The sequence below is a fragment of the Grammomys surdaster genome, unplaced genomic scaffold (assembly GCF_004785775.1).
Source record: "Grammomys surdaster isolate TR1022 unplaced genomic scaffold, NIH_TR_1.0 135, whole genome shotgun sequence".
In the NCBI taxonomy this organism is placed as follows: Eukaryota; Metazoa; Chordata; class Mammalia; order Rodentia; family Muridae; genus Grammomys; species Grammomys surdaster.
Window position 1 is genome coordinate 3,021,009 of NW_021604593.1, and position 15,008 is coordinate 3,036,016.

Here is a 15,008-nt window from a genome sequence, read left to right on the forward strand (position 1 = left end):
CTCTCTCTCTCTCTCTCTCTCTCTCTCTCTCTCTCTCTCTCTCTCTCGTGTGTGTTGAACTGAAAACATCCAATCAAAAGCAAGAAAATTAATAATTTTAGAAGCTGAATGGTGAGCACAACTACTATTCATGATATCATTCTTACTACTTTTGTATATGCTAGGAAGTTGTAATAATAAGGTTTTAAAGACATCTCAGAAGCTGATACTTCAATGTTTACTTCCCCCATCTCTGTACAGCTAGAGTGTCAGCAGCAGGGTCCCTTCTGATGAAACCGATGAATATTAATTGTCACAGACAATCACATGGATAGGCCCTAAGTTGATGGAAGTATCTAAGTGATATAATCACTTTGTGTGTGTGTGTGTGAAAGCTATAAATGTAACACACCCAGAACACACTTCATTGAGGGCATTATCTCTATTTAGTACTTATGCTCTGCCACAGTTCTTTTTGCGTCAGGTGTTCTTAGAGTGGCTGCAGTGATTTTGAGGTCCACCATGGGAAGCAGAGCTTGGGCTGCAAATGTTTATTCACAATCACGGCTATATGTACTATCTTATTGCTAACCATTATGGCGGAGGAACTGCTTCCGGGACCGCTCCAACAGTCTAGCTCTCTTGGCATTATAACACAAAGGCACTATGCCAGAGGTCATGGTTAAATACATAAAGAGGCAGAAGTTGGTCTACAGAGTCACTCTTCTAAAAGAAAATCACCAGGCTTTGTGGCACAAACCGGTACTGTGTGATCCCAGCGTTCCAGAGAGATTGAGAAATGAAGTGCATTTTATTTTCTCAAGCACCATAATAGATTGTTTTATGGGCTAGAAGGCCAACCATGCAGGATCTGGCCTCTGACCTTAAAGCAATCAGTGAGAAAAATGCAACAGAAAAACCCTCTAGGTGTGGAAGTTAAACAACACACTTCTAAACAAAATGTTGCCAAGGAGGTCTCAAGGGAAAATAAAAAAAAATTAAAATAAAATAAAAAAATCAACAACAACAACAAAAAAACAGAAGCTGAGTGAAATGTAAAAAACAAACAAACAAACAACCGAAAGTATCAAAATTTTCGAAACAAAGCTGAGCTATTGCTCCTGAAGGGAAATGCATAGCACTAATGATTACATCAGAAAAGAGGAAAACAGGGCAAAGGGTCTGCTGCCAAGCCTGAATGTCTGAGTTTGAACTCTAGCACCCACATGGTGAAAGGTAACAATGGGTTCCTGCAAGTCGTCCTCTGCCCTTCGTTGCTGTGTCAAGCATGCCCTTATACACAAATAAACATATAAATATTTTAAAAAGAAAAGAAGAAGAGATCACATTAGAGAGTCTCGGACGAGCATCTATAACCCTGTCTTCAGGATCCAGGGGATGAAAAAACAAGAATAAAATAACCCCAAACAAGCATAAAGTGTCACAAAAACACACACAGAAATCAGTGTGACAATTAATGACAGAAACCTGGCTAGTGAACCTTTAGTGGGCCTGACAAAATAAAATGGGAAAGACAAAACCACCAATGCCTGTCATGTATCAGGCTATTACTACAGTTCCAGTGGCCATCAGAGTAATATGAGAGCGCTGCAGACACAGTCAGACTTGTAAACTTAACATCTTTAGGAGAAAATGCACCAAATGTATAAAACCACAAACTACCGAGACTCACACAAGACAAGTCAGGATAGCCTCACATTCACTGAAAGAATTGAGCTTGCCGTTAAAATGCTGTAGAAGGAGACACAGATGTTCTCAACTGGAGGACTGGAGCAAACATTTATGACTAACTTTCTGCAATCTCTTCCAGGAAACTTCTCTCCTCACTCTGGGAGGCCAGTGCTACTCTGATACCCTGAATCACACAGAATTCAGTAAAAGCATGCTAGAGACCAACATCTCTCATAAACTTAGATGCAGAGATTCTCAACAAAGTGCTGGCATTTCAAATAAAAATGCATTTAAAAAGGACACAGTATGACCAAATAAATAGCTATTATCTATCCTAACTATGCATGAACCAATCAATATAACCATATTACATGTCAACAGGCTAAAGAAGAAAGTTCACATAGCATCATTATCAATTGATGCAGAAAACGAATCAGATAAGACCCAACCCTCATTTATAATAAAATATGGATCTCCTTACTGGACAGTAAGTGCTCATGAGGTAAATAAATCTATGACTGTTGAGAATGAGACCATGTTCTATCAGTTAATAAGGGAGTTTGACAAATGAAGACACAGAGTGATTGATGAACTAAGACCAGAACGTGACCTGGACTTGTCTCTAAAATTGATTGGCTTGGAAAAGCAGCCTCAGTCACCCTGATTCTCTGCCCTCATCTCCACTTTTGCAATAGCTCTCCCTCCACTTCACCAAAGGGAAGTGTAGGGGTATATTTCCCCGCTATAATAAACTTGCTATTTTGGGAGGAGCTAACGTGGGAGGAGTAAGGAGAAGGAAGAGGAGGAGCTAGGAGGAAGGAGGAGGAGAGAGAGGGGAAAATGGCAGCAGGTGTGTCTCCAGCAGTCTAAGGTAGCTGTAATATCTAGATTAGGTATTGGGTAACACCTCTAATTGTGTGGGCATCTTGTTAGTTAAGCGTTACCAAATAAATAAAGCTATTGGATAATCTTTAAACATTAGAATCTCATTTCTACCGGGTACCACGTGGATGGTGGGATGATCTGGGCTCAGCCCAACCTTGTGGAGACAGAGTGGGAGATGGCTCATGGGTGCCAGGGCCAGTGTTTCTGGCTGGCTATTTCTAGCTGTGGCATGCCCGTGGACTCTGTCTGCTTCCAGCTGTGGAGCACTTGGCTTCAGGCCCCAGAGCATGGCGGCCTGAGCTAGTCGGCCCAAGAAATAGCCATTTATTAAATATTAACTGTAACAGGGAAGCATTTCTCACACCTTCTCACCATATGAGTCATTACCCAGCATGCCCACATGAGCAATTGTTTAACAGGAATCCGCATCCCTGGTCCATCTGTGCTGGTTAGCTTTATGTCCACTGACATAAACTGGCATCGACTAGAAAGAGGGAACCTCAACTGAGTGATTGCCCCCATCTGATGGGCAGTGAGCATGTTTGTAGGGACATTTTCTTAAACCGATAATTGCTGTGGGAGGTCCCAGCCAGCCCTGGGCAGGAGGTCTTGAGTTGTGTAGGAAAGCGATCTGAGAAAGCCATAGGGAGCAAGCCAGTAAGACTGTTCCTCTATGGTCTCTGCCTCAGTTCCCACCGCCAAGTTCCTGCCTGGACACTCTCAATGATGAGCTAGAACTTGCAAGCCAAATAAATCCCTTATTTCCTCAAGCTGCTTTGGGTCAGTATTTTATCCCAGCACCAGGGAAGCAAACTAGGACACTATTTTATTAAGACACTATCTTCTAAGTTTTACTCTGTGTTCTAAAAATCACGATTAAGCAAACAGGGCTTGGATGAATAGTCTTCCCCAGCCAAATGGTCAGGTAGTTACATAGCTCCTGCTGGCAACTTCGTGACAGACATTGAGGAGACACATACAGCAAAACCAGGCTCACATTCCATAGAAACTATGAAATAATACATATTTCTTTTTTTTTTGTTTGTTTTTGTTTTTGTTTTTTTTTGGTTTGGTTTTTCGAGACAGGGTTTCTCTGTGTAGCCCTGGCTGTCCTGGAACTCACTCTGTAGACCAGGCTGGCCTCGAACTCAGAAATCCGTCTGCCTCTGCCTCCCAAGTGCTGGGATTAAAGGCGTGCGCCACCACCGCCCAGCTACATATTTCTTGTAAGTAGCTGAGTCTTGGCAAAAATGTTACATTGCAATAGATTAGTATGGGAACATCTGAACTCCAATTCCAGCTAAGGTGGTCATAGAACAAACTTGTAATCTTTCATAATGAAACCATTACTATTTTTATTATTTTCCTTTTTTTTTGTGTGTATATATGTGTGTGTGTATATATATGCCTGTATGTATGTATGTATGTGCATGTGTGTGTGCATGTGTGTGTATATGTGTGTGTGTGCCTGTATGTATCTGTGTACATGTGTGTGTGCATATGTGTGTACATGTGTGTGTGTGTGCATGTGTGTGTACATGTGTGTGTGTATGGGTATGTGTATATGTGTGTGTATGCCTGTATGTATGTGTGTGCATGTGTATGTGTGTGTGTGTATGCCTGTGTACATTTCCCACATGAACCTGCCAGAGACTGAACTAAGCTGTGCTCACCACACCCAGATCGACCTCTCATGTATTATACAATACACCACCCTTCTGAACTCCACCGATTTCTGAATGTGTTCCAACTGAATCAGTCAAATGTAATAAAGCAGCCAGAGATGCTGTGCTTTTCCTTCTAATGATAGAGAAAAGGAAAACTCTCCATCTGGATAGAAGTTGATAATTAGTCATATCCAATTCCTGGATATCTGGTTTTTAAACAAAATCAAGCACAGTAATGTTTATTTCCCTTGGTTTTTACTGAAAATGCTAGTTAATCCTTCTGGCCTTTAAAGAGACAACAGCAGTGCAGTTCGATTATTAGGTTACTAAAAATTGTTTCATTTTATATTACCAGTATAATAGACTCATTGAAAAAAAAAAGGAAGCTCAGAAAAATCATCAGGAAAAAAATCAACTTAATATCTAGGATAATTGTTAACATTTTTGATGAATATTTTTCAGATTTATTTTAACATAAACAACAGCTCAGAATAACAATTTCTCTATCAGTAATAAATCATTTTAAAAAACAAAACAAACGAGCCAGGGGGTGGTGGCGCACGCCTTTAATCCCAGCACTTGGGAGGCAGAGGCAGGAGGATTTCTGAGTTCGAGGCCAGCCTGGTCTACAGAGTGAGTTCCAGGACAGCCAGGGCTACACAGAGAAACCCTGTCTCGAAAAACCAAAAAACAAAAAAAAACCAAACAAACAAACCAACAACAACAAAACAAGAAAGGCAGAGATCATTATGATGACACTGTGGGTAAGGGCCTTGATACCAAGCCTGAAGACTGAGTTGGATCCCTAAGACCCACATGGTGGAGGAGAGAACCTGTTGCTACAAGTTGTCCTTTGATTTCCACACAGATGTCAGGGAGCATGTGTTCATGCACTCTGCCCCTGCACACACACACACACACACACACACACACACACACACACACTAAATAAATACATATTTAAAGAATGCAAAATTTATTTAAAAAAATGTAAGGTCATCCTGGGCTACATAGCAAGTTCTAAGGCAGATTAGCTCTGTGAAATTCGATCCCAAACGACAAAACCAAAACAACAGGAGATCAACAAACCTCCAAAATAGAATCCTTTTTTTCTCCTGAGGAGTGTCTAAGTTCATTTTAATGTTTATTCTTTTATGTACATTTTAGATCCTCCTTGCCATGAAAATCTAGAACATCTTAATGAATGGAATTTAACAAAGAAAAAGAATCTATTGATTTCAATGAAACCCATAACCATGTCCCCACGCAGCTCAAGATTTGACTAACGACATCGATAATTCAACTGTGGCAGCTGGTCTGAATAATTCAGGGGAATATCTATAAAACTACGGCAGCCCCAGGAGCAGTCTATGATTGGTGAGGTCCAAGGGAAACAACCACACACCCATCACGGTGCCACTGCTGTGCTAGAATTTGGGATGAGGAAAGGATCCTTAGGGTTGCATCAGGATCTTCAGTAGGCTGGAGCTTGCTTGATGGGAAGAGTTGATTGTGAAATTTTAGAGGTTTAATGAGCCGGCTATTAAAGACATTCATTATTAAAGATTAAATGATATCAAATTATAATTCAATTATAATTATGTTGAAAACAAAACTAGTGGTTACTTAAGGCCGTCAATTTTCAGTCAGATAACTACATTTCTATTCCCACACTCTGGCTACTCTTCCCTGTTTTGTATTTTTGTGGTAGAGTTCTGCATGATGTGCAAGGGCACTGTTTTTCATAACCATGCTCAGTGATGTCACACTGGTATCTCGAAACCTAGCTATTTCTTTGCATTATGGGTATCAACAAATGGTCCAAACCTGGGCTTAGTTATTGCTTTGTAAATAAATCATTTGATGATGGAGAATATGTTAATATTGTAAATTAAACTTAACAATGTGTCTCGTCTATGACTGTTATATTCTGAATGGCACAATGGACGAACACATACTCTTCCGGCATTCAGATACCTTTGTCAGATCCAGCCACACTCTCAACCTCATCGACAGATGAGTGAAATGTCCATGTCTGTCTTCTGTTTGCCCAGCTTGCCATGGATGCCGGCTCCTGCCCCTGATTCTTTACAGCACAGTAGCAGCAGATGGAAGAAAAGCTAGAGGATATGGGACTCAAAGGAGGGAAGTAGAGACAGGAAGGGAAAGGAAGAACAAATTCTGGTCAGCTTTGTGTCCTGCTTCTTCCTGTCAGTATCTGCTGGCAGCTGTCCCTGAGAAGGAAAGCAAGCCTTTGCCCAACACGGTAAGCATTTCTGGCTTACACCTATGGCAAGGACTAGCTGAAGGCTGTGCTAATAGGGGAGCTGAGAGGCCAACAGTCTCTACCCACAATCACCAGGCTGACTCTGGCATGACTGCCTTAGCCAGTTGTTTTGTGTCAAAACACTAGAGAAAAATGGAAAAACAAAAAAAGAAAGACTTATTTTGGCTCACGAGTGTAGAAGTTTCAGCCTAAGGTTTCTGGGCCCAAGGTAAGGAACAACATCATGGAGAGAGGCATGTGATGAAGCAGAAAAGTTCACCTCACGGGAGACAGGAAGGAGAGAAACAGGACACTCAGTGGGGAACAGTGAATGGGGCTGAGAATAACACCAGGTCCCCTTGCTAAAAGGAAAGCATTCGTGCTGTATAGGTTCAGGGGTGAGGTTGGACCCTCACATGGATTCCATTCCTTGCCAGAGGAAAAGACCCGGCAAAGTCAGCGATGGAGTGGGGTGCTACATACCTTTCATCCCAGCAAGGCAGATCTCTGCATCTGAGGCTTACCTGGTCTACATCTAGAGTTCTAGGCCAGGCCATGTGATAGTAGTGAGACCCTATCTCAAAAACAAAAATAACAAACAAGCAACACTTGGCAAGATGACAAGAAGAGGGGAAAAATCGAGAGAGTTTAGCTGAGAGTGTTTGTGCTGCTCCCAGGTCCATCTGTCAGTTCGGCTCCAGGCACCTCCCTTTCTTCCCTGTAGCAGACAAATTCCTAGATAAGGTTAGACAAGGCTAGACCAAAGGGGACTTCTCATTCTTCCTGAGAAGAAGTTACCCATCAGGTAACCTACACTACACCAAGCAGAAAGGAAAGACCATACAGAGACCAGAGATGATCACAACCTAAACATAGGGGCAGGAACTCCAAGTCCAGCAAGTCAAAGAGTAGACATGATAGAGATTGCCCTGTCTTTGGACACAGTGACTACAGCTCAGGTTGTAGGGTAGGCAGCCAAAGGACAGGCATGAGGTTGAGTCTCCAAGCCTCACGTGACCTAGGGGTGGAGAGGTAAGATGAGAAGCTAAACATCTTTTAGTTATGAAACGCTAGGCTGCAGCAAGAACACAGAGGCATTTGGGGGCACAACCTGGTGCGGCCGTTTCTTCTCCCCTTCCATCCGGATATATCCTATCCTGATGGGGAGAGAAGGGGCTCTTTAAGGCTGTTTGTTGAACAGCAATTATGTTGAACTTAGCTCCAAGTAGATTGAGTTAAAGTCTTTTTTATATATAGATTCATTTATTTTATGTATATGAATACACTGTAGTTATCTTTGGACACACCAGAAGAAGGCATCGAATCCCATTACATATGGTTGTGAGCCACCACATCGTTGCTGGGAATTGAACTCAGAACCTCTGGAAGAGCAGTCAGTGCTCTTAACCACTGAGCTATCTATCCAGCCCAGAGTTAAAGTCTTTAACTGAACTGAATATTTACTCTAAGAGACTGATTTTGAAAGTGCAAATACCTAGTTATCTTAAGAGAGGCAAGACAGAGTTTCCTCCCATCAGTAAAAACGAGGACTTTAGAGATAAGTCGAATTCCATGGTAGAGAAATCAACTATTTCCACTTGAGCTGTAGGCTGTAAATCTTAAACCTATTATGTTATTGTATACACACTTTCTTTGAAGTCTTAGCGTTAGTGTGTGCTGTGGACAGGAACATTACTCAGATGAGTGTGAGATCATCGCTTCAGCATCTAAACTGTCTGTGGGTTCCAGGGGTACACTTGGTAAGCTTGATACCTTGTGGGGGGCATTTCTCTTTCTGGGGCATCTGACTTGGGGACTGAAGCAGTTTTCAGTTTCTCCCAGCAATAATACCTCAAGGATGGTGCAGCTTCTTCAGAGGCTAGGGTGTATTATCCATCCATTCATCATCTGAATATGGTCTCAAAGGCGCAGAAGCATTAATCAGGCATGTGTGGTATGCTAATGCCGGTCTGTAAATAACACGATAGAAAGGCAGTACTTACTTCACGGAGCTTGATGACAGCAACAAAACAAGAAGCAGACTGACAACCGCCTCTGCTAAGAGCATTTGATATGTTACCCCAGCCAAATCTCTCAAATAATAGACTGCTTTTCCTTCTCCCTTGATGACAAAGGGCAGTGCACAAAGTCAGGGGCAGGAATGAGTCAGTGAGTGGATGTGGTGCATCAGAGCAGGACAGACATTAATGATGGGGAAGAAGCCGTGCAAACATCAACTCGCTGACTGTGACACATTGGGTCTGAGTCTTTCCTTCTCAACCCCAGAAGTCTCCTCTGATCCAAGGGAGCCTGCAGTGGGATGAAGACACTGGGCTCATTCTGGCAGATGATGGTCTGTTGGTATGATGGTGTGGTGTTGGCACGGTCATCTATGGCAGAAAAATGGAAGCTGGGAGCTGAGGGATTGGGAAGTCAGGGAAATGAGGTCTTCCTTTCTAGTTGTAGAAATGAAAGGTTTAAAGAGAATTATTAATTGAAGCATAAACTCTCCCTCTCTTCAGGGAGCTCCTCCATATCAATTTAATTATCTACCCTTAAAACACGCACATGCACATACACACATATGCACACGCACACACACAATGTTTTATCAATATACAGGAAGGAGAGAAGCCACTTAACTTTATGCTGGGACAAGAAATGAAGGATTACTTTAAAATGTAAGAGTCTTGGGACTGGAGAGATGAATCCATTGTTAAGATCACTGGTTACTCTTCCAGAAGACCTGAGTTTGACTCCCAGAATCCACCTGGTGGCTCACAATCATCTGTAATGCCAGTTTTAGGGTATGCAATAACATCTTCTGGCCTTTAGCTCCAAGCACACACATGGTACCCAGACATACATACAAGTAAAACACCCACATGCATAAAACAAAAGTAAGTAAACCTTTTAGGAAAAAAATATAGTAGCTGAATTTCATCATTGGTGTATCCTTTCATTTCCTAAGCAATAAGTGTTTTCAAATATATTTTGCTTTGGCTTAATCCTTTAAAATATAACTGTAACTAAGAAATATGCATTAATTCTAAAATTAATTCTGTATCATAGATGGCTTACTTTTTAAAAATGTTTATTGTAGCTTAATATTCATAGTCCAAACCCCTTTACTTCCCCACGCCATCTAAGCAAGCATTTCTAGCACAGCAGTGCATTAATTAACACAGTAACTAAACTCAGAACAGCATATTATGGCTTTGTTACAAAACCTGACAGATGGGAGAAAGAGATGGGAAACACAAAGCTTGCTTCAAAACAAGCTACTTTAAAAACAGTTATTAAACCTGATAGTGATCAAATGTAAAGTAATAGCTTCAATTTCTTATTTAATTCTAAGAAATTTGCATAGGGCCAAAAGTGTATGTCACACTTTAGCTCCTAGAGATTATGAAAGAAAAAAAACAGAGCTTTTATCAAAATCTTCTCATTAAGGAGCTACCCTGATATATTGTTTCTAGTTATGTTGCTGAAGAATCCTGATCAGACCTACTTTTTCCCTGACCCAAGGCAAAGAAGACGTTCCTTCAGTAACAGAAGGAAATGACCCCTTTGGATACCAGAATGGAGTCCATCTGTGGTTGTGGTTGCAAACAGGCGATGCCCGGCATGGTTCCTGTTGATGAGCCGTGGAAAGGGTCATGGAAGGAGAAACATCACATCTGGTTGCTGGGAATTCAAGAAATGCAGCTGTAGAATGTGGCTCTCTCTTCCCTCGGGGATCATCAGGTTCATGAGGACAATGGGAGCAGAGATGACAAACGAGGGCCAGGGTTGGGGGGTGGGGGAGGGCAGAAGTCCTGTGAGTACCTACAGTGAATGATCATACCAGGACCAGCTGCGGGCTGTCAGATCAACTTTACTTGAGGTGATTCAAGGCTTATATAATTTGTGGGATTGGAAACAGGGACATCCAGGATAGGCGAGGGTCATTGGCTGAAGGCTTAGGGTGCCGAAATACCTCATTAGCATGAGGAAGCATTTCAGGAATCTCAGGTGCTAGCTGAATGGGTTCTTATCAGGAGAGAAGTTGCTCCTGTAATCTAACTAAGCCTATGTGGCATTCCACAGGTAGAGTTTTGAATTCTCCAGATAAGGGCCGAGAAAGAGAGGCTCTTACAATGAAGGGAGTCCTCTATACTCCACCGAGCTCAGAGGCTAGCTGGTCAATGGTGGATCTCGACTGACCTTAATTAGCAGAGCTTTCCCACAGAAGAGTACACACTTTCTTATTCTTGGTGCTTTCTGAAACAAAGACAACAAGGTGGATTTTGGGAAGACTTTTGTTCTGGTTCCCAAAGTTTGTAGGGGCAGAGCAACAGAAAGACAGAAGTGGTTTCATTTTTCAGTTCCGCCTCCAGCTCTTCCAACTCCTCCGGTTCCTCCTCTGAAAGTTTCCATTTGGAGTTAGATAACCAAAGACTGCTAGATCCTCAAAGTCCGCAGAGAACTTCTTATGTGGAGACCACAGCGCTATTCATCCAACATTGGGCTAGCTACAGCTAACAGAACATTTAGCTGCGGGGAAATGGTTCTAAAAATTGAAGCAAATAATCTAAGCAGTTCTACCAAAATGTAAGTTTGGTACAAAACCACATATGGTTGATGCAAATTGGTTTCTTCCACTGATTTCAGATAATAAAAGTTACATGTATCATGTTGTAGGCATTGAAAACAAAGCATGGCTTTTTTGGAAAGGTACAGTAACAAAGATGAAGTTATTGGAATACATTTACCCATTGAATTTTCCAGGAGCAGGCAACAATATTTAAGTTTTTGATGCCAAAATTTAAGAATTAAATATAAAATCTTCATGCATGCTAACCTCACAGATAACCTGATGAGAGTAACCTTTTCTGTTGGGTATTTAAGAAATGTGTAATATACTGAACAACAAAGGGCTCTTTGTACCAATCAGTGTGCCTAGCCTGCTCCAAACCCCACAGTACCTTTATTTTTTTTTCTTGGTTTATTTAGCTGAAATTAATATTGAAACAATATAATAGTTCTCTGTACCCCTGGACTCAAACAACTGCGAATTGAAAACATTTGGAAAAAATATTATCTGTACTTAATATGTCCCTTCCTTTTCCTTATTATTATTTCCTGAACATACAGTATACCAACTACTTGTAGACCATCTGAAGTGATTTAAAGTACACAGAAAGATAGCTGTAGCTTTTATGCAAATACTAAGCCATTTTATATATCATACTTGAGTATATGTAATTTTTGATATCTGTGGAGCTCTTGTCCCTTCCAGCTACCGAGGGACTATTTCAACACTAGATTTAGATTGCATTCTTATAACCTATATCAAAAGACCCTAAACCCTCGAGTTTCAATTTCACACTAAAGGAAATTACTTATACTCCTCTTCTATCATGAAAAGCACATCCAACTCTTCAAATAGTTGGCAAGAAAATAAAAGGCCTGTCCCCAAGAATGCTCTGCTTCAGGCTCCATCAGTGACAAGCTCTTTAGTGGAGCATAGCAGTTGTCATGGGGAAGCAGAAGGCAACACCATGTCAGTGATCTAGAACCTATATGCCCCTACATGAAGTCAATTTGTATTCATAGAACTGGGTCTAATCACTTTCTTATGACAATAGGAAAATTTTTCACCAAAAAATAAGCACTCATAATAAATGCAATAATTTTATTTGGTTTTGCTTATTTTAGTTTTTAGAGACAGAGTTTCTCTGTGTAATCCTTGATGTCCTGGAACTGGCACTGTAGACGAGAGTGGCCTTGAACTTAGAGATCCACCTGCCTCTGCCTCCCGGGAGCTGGGATTAAAGGCTTGTGCCACCATGGCCCGCAAATACAATACTTTAAAAATCAGATTTTCTGATGAAAAACCAATTTATGAAGGCTGCAGTATTACATGACACTAATGTATGCACCTTGAAGATGAATGTCCCGATTTGCACATTCAATGACTGGGGCTGATTTTCCCAGAATACAGCACAGAGTCAAATATTCTCACCAGGCTAAGAATAGAAACAAGATGTTAGTAAGGGGAGTTCTGGGTGAGACATAGACCTGCCAAAACTCAATGATTAAAAATGGGCCCCGGTAGAACAAAAGCAGAGATTTCTCCCCCCCCCCCCATGGTATAGTACCTTACAGTAGCAGCACAAATCTTCGTGTGATTTACATCAACAGTGGCAGAATTCCTCAGCCTGCAGACTTAAAGCATAGATTCTCCCCTCTCCTCTCAGATAGGGGCTGCAGTGGGGATAGATACAGCTCTCCTGCACATGGATTTTGATAAAAAAAAGAAACCAATTTATTTTTATTGCCATCCTTTTCTTGTTTCTAATAAAGCCAGAAGAAAAAAATGTTGCATAGCTAGTCCCATCTCTGGTGAAGATGGAGATCTAGGAATGGACTCAGCCTCATTAGACAGAGCTTAGTGTGGACGCAGGAAAAAGTCTTAGCGTATACGAGAATCATGAGGCTGGGAGCTCATACTGAGGAGTGTACTTTTCCTGTCCCTTAGGAACTTACAGGTGGTGCTATGTGGCATGGATTTGAGGGTGGGGTGATGTGAGTAAAGTGACATCATCAGGAATGCAAAATATTAGCTGTGGAGTAACAGGCTTCTCAGCTATTAAGGAACCCGAAAAATACAGTAAAAATGACCAGAGGGATGAGGAATGGTTAGTTCTAGGGGGTTCATTGAGTGGCACCAACCTGACAAAGGCAGTTCAGAGTCGTTTTTCTGCAGCTGCAGGCTATAGGCAACAACAAACCTGAATCCCAGCCATCTTGCAGAGCAGCAAAGCTTTCTTTCCATGTAGATCAGCCCAAGCATGCACAGCACTCAGCCTCACGGTAAAGACTCCAGTTCGGCCGGGTGGTGGTGGCGCACGACTTTAATCCTGGCACTTGGGAGGCAGAGGCAGGTGGATTTCTGAGTTCGAGGCCATCCTGGTCTACAGAGTGAGTTCCAGGGCAGCCAGGACTACACAGAGAAACCCTGTCTCGAAAAAACAAAAAACAAACAAACAAACAAACAAACAAAAGACTCCGGTTAGGTGAGACGTGGGTTCCCTGGATCTTCAGCTTGCAGGTTCACCTGTCAATCTCCATCCCCACCTCGATCTGCCTTTCAGAATAGGTTGGAAACTTAGCGGCCGATGTTTGAGTACCCACTCCAATCCGTTGTGCCAAGATGCAGAGTCAGCTATTCCCAGCCTGTGGTGGGAGGGCTCTGTCCAGTAAGGAAAGAGTGAGTAGGTGAGATTTTATTTAGCGCAAAGTCATTTTTACTTTTATCCTGGGAAATGTGGCCTCTTTAGAACTTTTGAGTATGATGGTAGGATTTTTTTTATCCCTAAAAGTATTCAAGGGTTTGCTGCTTATCAAATAAATAGACAAACTCCACCTGGATTATTGTGTTAGGAATTCCCCTGCATGCACAGTCTGATAGCCTATCAATGCCATGTCACCTGCTTCCTCTGAGGAATGGTTCCACTGGGGATGGCGGCTTCTGTCTGTTATTTCCTGCTTGGTGGGGATTTTAAAAAACTTTTAGTGTTGATATAACAAAGGCGTTGCTCACTCTTTTACTTTTCTGTTGGTTGGTGATATTATTTCCAGTTATATTTGGTCGCTGCATGGACACCTGGCAGGAAAATAGAGAGAGGTGAGGTATAGGTGGGGCATAGTTTGAAGAACGGAACCCTTGATCCCTCCTTCTGAGAAGCTGTGTTGCTGCCGGACACAACAGGCTGTCTGGGTTCGTGTTCTCTCTGGCACTTTGATCTTTGTTCGTCTTCTTTTAAAAGCTGCTTCTAGACAAGAAAACAGAGCTGTGTTTCTAACGATTTCTGTCTTAGCTTTGTTAGTATCATTACTGATTTGTGGACTTGGAGTCTTAGTCAATGACCTCTGTTTTTTAGAATTACACAAAGGACATTTTGTTTTTGTTTTTGTTTTCGAGACAGAGTGTCTTTGTATAGCCTTGGCTGTCCTGAAACTCACTCTGTAGTCCAGGTTGGCCTCGAACTCAGAAATCTACCTGCCTCTGCCTCCCAAGTGCTGGGATTAAAGGTGTGCGCCACCACTGCCCGGCTCCACAAAGGACATTTAAACTCATGGGGGAAACATTTTTTCCTAGGGGTCCATGGAGATGGCTTGGTGGGTAAAATGTTTGTACAAGCATGTGGCCTTGAATTGGGATCCCCCATTACCCACGTGAAAGCTGGGTACAATAGCACTGAGACCACAGTGCTAAGGAAGAAGCCCTAGGACTCTATGGTCAGCCAGTCTAGTCCAATGGTGAGCTTTAGGCTCAGTGTGAGACTCTGTCTCATAACACAAGGGCATCTCTAGAAGATTCAACGCCCTTTTCTGCCTCTGCAGCCACCTACCCACCCATGACATACTCACACAGACAAAATGGAAATACAGACAGACAAAAGCACACACATACACATAAGTAAAAATAAATCTTAAAACTAGTAAAGCAGAGAGCAATACAGAAAGACACT